Source organism: Urtica dioica, chromosome 7 (genome assembly GCF_054948205.1).
Source record: "Urtica dioica subsp. dioica isolate 48M chromosome 7, U.dioica_male_clone48M_v1_H2, whole genome shotgun sequence".
Lineage (NCBI taxonomy): Eukaryota > Viridiplantae > Streptophyta > Magnoliopsida > Rosales > Urticaceae > Urtica > Urtica dioica.
Genome location: NC_142762.1, coordinates 8618 through 17028, shown reverse-complemented (window position 1 = coordinate 17028; position 8411 = coordinate 8618). Strand labels below are relative to the sequence as shown.

Sequence of the window (8411 nt, the reverse complement as noted above, 5' to 3'; positions counted from 1 at the left end):
CTGGGAACTACACGTAGACGGAGCATCTAATGCCCAGGGAGCAGGCGCCGGCGTGATTCTAACAAATCCCGACCGGAAAAAGTTACGCTACGTCCTCCACTACGAATTCCAGGCCTCCAATAATGAGGCCGAGTACGAAGCCCTCATAGTAGGGCTAGAGCTCGCCCGAAAGCTCAACGTACAGAATTTACGAATACACTGTGACTCACAGTTGATCGTAAATCAGGTTAAAGGCGACTACGTTGCCAAAGAACCTAACATGATCGCCTACTTGGCAAAGACAAATGCCAAGCTAGATGCCTTCTCCTGGTTCGAGATCATCCAGATCCCACGAGAAGAGAACTCCGAGGCCGACGCCTTAGCTCGCCTCAGATCCGGTATCACCGAAGACGGGTTGAGAACTATCCCAATCGAGTCTCTCTCGCGACCATCCGTCTCACGTGACGAGGTTGGAACGATTGAGAGCGCCGCTCATCCAACTTGGATGACCCCGCTTACGGACTTCTTGCGAACAGGGGTACTTCCCGAAGACCGCAGAGAAGCCGAAAGGCTGAAAGCCCTCGCATCCAAATACGTGTTGAGAGGCGAAGCCTTATACAAGCGCGGGTGTTCAACCCCGCTGCTCCGATGTCTCAACAGCGTCGAGTCGACTAAGGTCCTCCGCGAGATCCACGAAGGCCTCTGCGGGAACCACGCCGCTGGAAGGTCCCTCGCGCTCAAAGTACTTCGACAAGGCTATTTCTGGCCAACGATGAAAAAAGACGCCTACGACTGGGCAAGAAAGTGCGACAAGTGTCAACGTTTCTCCAACGTTCCACGTCAGCCGCCATCTCCCCTGAGTAGCATCGTTGTTCCACGCCCCTTCGCAAAATGGGGCGTAGACATTATCGGCAAGCTTCCCAAAGCCCCGAGGCAATACGAATACGCCATCGTCGCTATCGACTACTTCACTAAGTGGGTCGAAGCCGAGCCTCTGGCCAGAATCACCGAGGCCAACACTACAAACTTCATCTGGAAGTCCATAATATGCCGCCACGGCATCCCCGCGTCGATCGTGAACGATAACGGCGCGCAGTTCGACAACGCGAGGGTTAGAGAAATCTGCGCCCAATTAGGGATAAGCAAGACATTCTCATCCCCGCGACATCCACAGGCTAATGGCCAAGTGGAAGCCGTCAACAAGACGATTAAAAGCAACCTCAAGAAAAAGCTCGAAGCCAAAAAAGGTGCCTGGGCTGAGGAATTGCCTTTCATCCTATGGGCCTATCGAACGACTGTTCGAAACGCCACCGGAGAGACCCCCTTCTTCCTAGCCTTTGGGATTGAAGCAGTGGTCCCCGTGGAAACGGAAGTCCCCACCTACCGGGTCGACACTTTCGACGAAAAAGAAAATGATGAGGCCATGCGCCTCGAACTGGCTCTAATCGACGAGAAAAGATCCGAGGCCCTCACTAGACTCGCTGCACAAAAGCGAAAGTCAAAAGTCGGATCTTCGCCGTCGGCAGCCTTGTACTCAGACGCGTGTTCCAAAACACCCAAGTGCAAGGCGCCGGGGTCCTAGGCCCAAATTGGGAAGGACCATATAGAGTTCGACAAGTCATACACGACGGAACCTACTACATCGAACACACGGACGGAACTCCAATCCGGCACCTGTGGAATGCCGAGCACTTGAGGCAGTACCACCAGTGACCAAGTCTCCACATTCATTGCTCTGATTTCCCTTATTCAATAAGGCCCACGCGCCACTGTTCAAGGATGTTCCCTGTTAGCAAAACTTAATAAGAAATAAAGTTTGAGGTCTTTTTACCCACTTTATCACAGTTTTTAGTCATCATAGCACGACCTGTAAACTAAAAACTCGGGGGGCTATGGGTCCTGAGACGTACACTCGAGAAATTACGGCATATATATAAAAAAAAACCTTAAGCCCCCCACTCACGGGACACAAAGGCTTAAGAAGATCGGATTCCGACGGCTCATCTGGCATACGGGTCCGGGAAAAGACGCCGGCCTAACCCAGCGCAACAGTTCAGTCGCTCAACCCACGAGCTCAAAGACGTCGGCCTAGCCCGACGCAAAAGTTCAGTCGCTCAAGCAGCACGAACACTTCTACCCAGGCCTAAGTCCCCCACGGGGATACAGACTTAGGAAGCTCGGACCCCGACGGCGCTTCGTGCATACGGGTTCGAGTAAAACGTCGGCCTTCCCGGCGTGCCGTAAGACACGTAAAGGAGCAGGTGAAAGACGTCCTCTGGGACGCATGTAAGTCGCGTAAAGGCGCTGCCTCAAACCCTAAAAAGGCCAAATTTGAGCCAAACAAAGGTTCGCTAGCCTCAGGGCACGAACACCTAAGACGCCGGCCTAACCGGGTGCAATAGAGTTTGAGTTAAAGACGCCGGCCTAACCCGGCGCAACCGCGTTCGCTTGCTCCAGGACAAGCGGGCCCAAAAGACGTCGACCTAACCCGACGCACCCGCGTTCGCTTGCTCCAGGGCAAGCGGGCCCAAAAGACGCCGGCCTAACCCGACGCACCCGCGTTCGCTTGCCCCAGGGCAAGCGGGCCCAAAAGACGTCGGCCTAACCCGACGCACCCGCGTTCGCTTGCCCCAGGGCAAGCGGGCCCAAAAGACGTCGGCCTACCCCGACGCACCTGCGTTCGCTTGCTCCAGGGTGAGCGGACTCAAAAAGACGCCGGTCTAACCCGGCGCACCTACGTTCCGACGCTCCAGGGCGCAAACGCTAAAAAGACGACGGCCTAACCCGGCGCACCTACGTTCCGACGCTCCGGGGCGTGAACACTAAAAAGACGCCGGCCTAACCCGGCGCACCTACATTTCGACGCTCCAGGGCACGAACACTAAAAAGACGTCGGCCTAATCCGATGCAAAGCGCGTTCGCTTGCTTCAGGGCACGAACCCAAAAAACGTCAGGCTCAGCCGGCGCACCATAACCGCTCGGTCACTCAACGGCACGAGCTCCGAAGATGCCAGCCTAACACCGGCGCAATTTACGTTCGCTTGCTCCAAAGCGCGAACTAAAAGGACGCCGGCTCAACCCGGCGCAACATGCACGTCCAGTCGCCAAAGGCACAGACGCGAGCCCCCGGGAACTACCCGGTGCGACCTCTTCGATCGTCGGAAGGCACGAAGCGAAGTCACTGGGTCACAGCCACATTAGGCACGCTGAATCGTCGGCCTAACCCGACAGGCCAATACCACCGTTCAAACACGGGTCGACCAATCGCCTAACAGGGCACAAACGCCCCCTCACATCGAATGTTTAAACGACGATGAGTCGTAACAATGAAACGAGCGGAGGACGAACCCCAGTTAAGGACGCAAAATCTGCCAAGACTATTGGTAAGAATACAAGCCCTACGGGCCACGCTAGCCCGCAAAGAAGGCATATGCGAGTAAAATTACTCAAAAAATGAGATAAGCATTCAACATGAAAGCAACAAAAATATCTCATAAAAAGAGCCACGGCTCTGAATCCAATAAACACGTGCTGAACAAGAAGTGCGTGAAAAATAAATAAAATCCTAGAAAAGGAAAAGAAAGCAAAGCGCTAAACATATGCGCTAAAAAAGAAGCCACACGGCTCAAACAGTACCCTCATCTAGCAGGGGAAACAGGGTGTCAAAGAATTCAAAGGTGACCCCCCGTGCCTCGTTCTCGGTCGCGGTCGCATCCCGACACTCTACCGCCCCGGCGCCGGGAAGACGGCAACCAGATTACGGAAGTCATCCACGGTCATGGCGCGCTGCGTCTGGCAGTGCCACTCCATGAAGCATGTAGCCAACAGGCGGTAGAACGCCGGGCTCATCTGACATGCGTAGACCCCTAGTCGGGTCAAGATTTGCTGGACGATCGTGGGAAACAGGAGACGCAACCCGCAGATAAGACTCTTGATCGTCACGGCCGCGTACCCGTCCCTGGGATGAGAGGGCCTGTCCTCGGGGGCAGGTCTAATCAATCCCACCGAGGGAGGGATGTTGTACGTCTTCCAAAGCGTGCTGAAGACTCGGGAAGTGAGCGTGCTCGCGACATCGACTCCCCTGCAGTCTAAGCCTACGGGGGCGACAGAGTTGCCTACGAGTCCTCTCCAGCGACTAGGCATAAGTGTAGCCCGAATCCTCCGCAGGCTCGAAGGCCGACCAGGCCGTCGCCAACACCTTCCCGTTGCGTTTCTCCTTCCCCCTCGCGGGAGGAGCCTCCAAGTCCTCTTCAGGGCCCTCTGAGCCCGACCCTTGGGGATCGTCAGAATAAATCTCGTCCAAGAAAGATTCGGACGGCACTATCGCAAGCTCAACACCCGAGGCATCCAAGTTAGACGCCCGGGGGGGTTCAACACTCACCACCGCTTCACCCCGCTGCTTGAGCAGGGAGGCGTCAAAGGACGCCTCGCGGGAGACCAGGTTGATCACCAACCGTGACAAACGCGGGTCTTTGGACCCTTCGTCCTCCCCTTCGGGGCCGCACCTTGTCGGTAGGCCGCTCCCGGGCCCCGCCAGCTCGGCAATCGCCGCGACGTCCGTCTCCAACTCTACGACCCATTTGTCGGCCGCACCAGAGTCTTCCTCGACAAAGATGGGAATCCCATCGAGTTCCTCAAAGGGACCCTTGGCCGCCCCCCCAAAATTTGGGAGAGGGTAGGTAGGATCAACCTCGGGATCATCAACGTGGGAAACAAGCTCACTCCCCATTAAAAAAAAAGGGAAAAAAGTCGGCTGCCCAGGGGAAATTTCAAACTCAAAGGAATTTTCCAATTACCCTCAGGCTGCCGGTGTGAAAAGAAAAGGAGGGGGGCTCTCCTATTTATAGGAGAGGAAGGAGCGAACCTGTCACGACCCGCGAGCCTTAGCTCGCCCGCGAGCCGCGGCAGATTTCTCCGTATCTTACTTAACATAAAATAAAATCCATAAAAACCTTGGTGGAAGCGCTTCCGGAAAACATTTTCTAGAAAAACTTTTAAAGGATTTATATAAACGTCTAAAAAATATGGGCGAATTTTTCGTTTTTCTTAAAACATACTATTCAAAACTTTATAAACAAAAGACTCGTCTTTTAAAAACAAAACAGACTCATTCGCCCTTGACTTAGCCACAGGTCGGCAGCCGTACATACACACGCCTACTTACTTACCGGTTTCGCTGATGCTCTGCTCAGTCTTCTTTGGCCTTTCCTTTATCTACAATATCAAGATAATAACTGTGAGTCGAAAGACTCAGTAAGCGGATATCTACATATCTAATGCACAATGCACATAACACATAAACAATACATAACATGAGATCATATCTTTTCATAACTTGCGGAAGTATCAGCTTAGGTCCCGATAAATCCACCTTACTTAAGAATCAATCGGCTTAGGTCCCGATAGATTCATCCTGCTTAGGAATCACTCAGCTTAGGTCCCGAGAGATTCCTCTTACTTAAGAATTCACCAGCTTAGGTCCCGGTGATTCACATCATAAACATACTTGCTTTAATCATAACTATGGAATTACCAGCTTAGGTCCCGGTAACTCCTCTTACTTGAGAATATGCCAGCTTAGGTCCCGGCAATTCCCATCATACAATACATTTCCTGCTCGGGATCCCTTAATGATATCCGCACGACACATGTCTTATTGGCGCCAGACAGGAGGGTGCACAGTCTCCTGCCTAATCCCCATGTGGTACCAGCACGAAGCATAATAGGTACCTGCTAACAAGGGGTATATGTCGCAGGCGGTATCATTCTGTGTTTTCTCTTTAATTAACTTAACATGAGAGACTGCTTAATTCGGGTTTAATCCCGATCTTAACATATATTCTTTTCGCTTATTAACTCGTGAATTATAAGATCTTGAGATGCGACTCCCAAAGATCCTATCATAATATTCTCGCTTTTGAATACGAGTCTTAGCTTCAGTCTCTCATAATCCAGTTCACTAGGACTGGATCTCTGGAAGGTGGCTAACTAAACACATAGCAAAGGCTCGGGTTCCTAGTTACCTCTAGCCATTTTTGTTAGCCGGACTAATTCCGTTTCTCAATTCGTTAGCGGCTTAAAGCCCTTAATCTTGATAGTGACTTATCTTTTGGCTTATCTTACTCTTGCTTACTAGAAAGCATATAGAAAATGCACGTACAATATATGTATATATATAAAGATATATATAATATTTCTTGATATTGTAGGTGCCTATAATCCACTTACCCGGATAACGATTCTTTCGAATCCTGAGATCTTATCTTCCAGATAAAAGGGTTCTTCTTAACTTCACGTATAACCCAGTCCTCGTAAGCTTCTCCTGCTAATCCTTATAGCAATCTGGACGTATCTATGGAAGAGAAAGATCGAACATCGAGCATACTCAGTATCTCGTCCATTGATCTACTAACGTACACACTTCTACTAAAAGAAAGCTCATAAGGAACGTATTCAAAACGTCCTCCTAGTCACGCTACTCAGAGCGTCTAAAAAAACAAACATCAGGGAATACATGACAGAACAGAGACGGGAAAGAATCGACGCCTAAGAACAAGGCCTTAACAACTTCCCTGATCTAGGCTAAGAAACGCCCCGCTATTCGACCACCTATTCTTTTGACGGGACAAAGCCCATTGCTTAGGATAGGTTCCCGAAGGTCGAAACTAAAAGAAAAGAACGTATAAAGAAACTCTTACTAACAATCTATAGAATACGTAAGTTATATGAAAATAACTCAAAACGATACTTTTCAAATATGTTCTAGAAAATATTTTTGACTTGTCTCTTTTTATTGACAAGTTATAACGTTTGAGAACGTAAATAAAACATTTCTCGTTGATATTCGTTTTCCAAATCAAAAGAGTCGAGCTTATAGTCGAACTCGGTTTTGAAACGTAAATCAAATGAGGATACTAAATAATTTGATTGAATCATCAACGAGTTTAATAACGATACATATTAATTTATTTTTCTATTAAACGAGCTTGACTATAAAACATAATAATAATAACGTAGGATAACTCAAACGAGACTACTTGAACAATATAATAATTAGTGAACCGTAAAAACATAATAGTACTTATACATCACGACACATAAACTAAAAAAATGGTTCGCGACTAGAGTCGAGACTCGGGAAATTTCTCGACTTTCTAACACTAAACCGAGACTTCGCGAGTCTCCGAACGAAACCCGACAGCTGTGAACAGCCCCCCGAGAGCCGCCACAATGTCGCTGCCGTCCCCGGCCCAACAGCTCGTCCCAACCGAGCCGATGAACCTCGCTGACCAGCCCCGCTCCGTCGTCACTCGCGCAACAGCTCCGCCAACCTTCGGACAGCCTCTTCGCCATCCCGAGCCGCTGCCCCGAGACCTGTTCAGCCCACCTAAAACGAGCCTAGACTCTCAACATATATAACTCACACGCACAACAACGAAACAACCGTTAACTCCTATTCTCAAACTAGAAAAACAACATCAAGCTTAGAATCACGTCCCAAAAATCAAGATCAAACACACGGCCAGAACCATTCTACACGGCCAAGACCAAAACCACACGGCCAAGACCAAAACCACAACCAAACCCGTCCAAAACCAAGAACACCACCATAATCAGAGGGATCATCACCGAAATCCTAACTCACAACCAAAAGCCCCAATTCCAAATAACAGAACCCTAAATCAGATTCAATTAAAATTGGGGTGAAGAATCCCTTTACCTAGCTTGAAGAATCGAATCACCCAGATGAAATCCCTCCTCCTCTCACCGGCGATTCCTCTCAGTCCGGCGTCCTCGGCGGCGCTCGCTCCTTCTCGGCCGCGCGCAGGTGGCGCTAGGGCTCGGTGGCTCGCGATCGGCCGAGCTTCCTCCTCCTTCTTCTTGGTTTCGCTCAGCCCTCACCCTCGCTATCTCTCTCACTCTCGGTCTCTTCCGCTCTCTCGCTCTCTTTCCCTCTCTCTCTCGGCTATCTCTCCTTCTTCTTCTTTTTCCTTTCTTTCTCTCGCTCGTGTGCTTTCTTTCTTTTCTTTTTTTTTCGCGTGGGTTTGCTCGCTCTTTTGGGCTGGTGGGTTTTGTTTTTCTTTTGGTTGATGCACTTAGTTTTACTCGGCCATGAAAACTTAATGGCAAAGTAATTGACCAAGTTAAGTGTTGGGTTGGCAAGGGTAAACCATGACACATGTGTGATGACGAGGCAAGCTCAAACTTATCATTTTAATTACAATCCAACCTCTTTTTCTTGTTTTCTTTCAAATGGGTCCCTTAAAATTGATTACAACCACGTCCTTTTCATATAATTATTTAATTAAATCCATAACCGAGCGGATTATAATTATATGATTCGACCCGAGAATTTTCTCGTTCATTCTCGATTAATTAAAATATATTTAAGATTTCTCGGAATTAATTCTCTTCCTTGAGAATTTGTTTCT

General features: G+C 49.5%; 1 long non-coding RNA gene across 1 annotated transcript; it reads right to left on the bottom strand.

Moving 5' to 3' along the window:
- Positions 1-4941: 4941 nt before the first annotated feature.
- Positions 4942-8160, bottom strand: LOC149390042 (uncharacterized). The gene is made up of 3 exons (XR_016300071.1): positions 7700-8160; positions 6208-6331; positions 4942-5193 (listed from the first exon to the last, which is right to left on the bottom strand). It is a non-coding gene; the product is annotated as an uncharacterized LOC149390042 (long non-coding RNA).
- Positions 8161-8411: the final 251 nt, after the last annotated feature.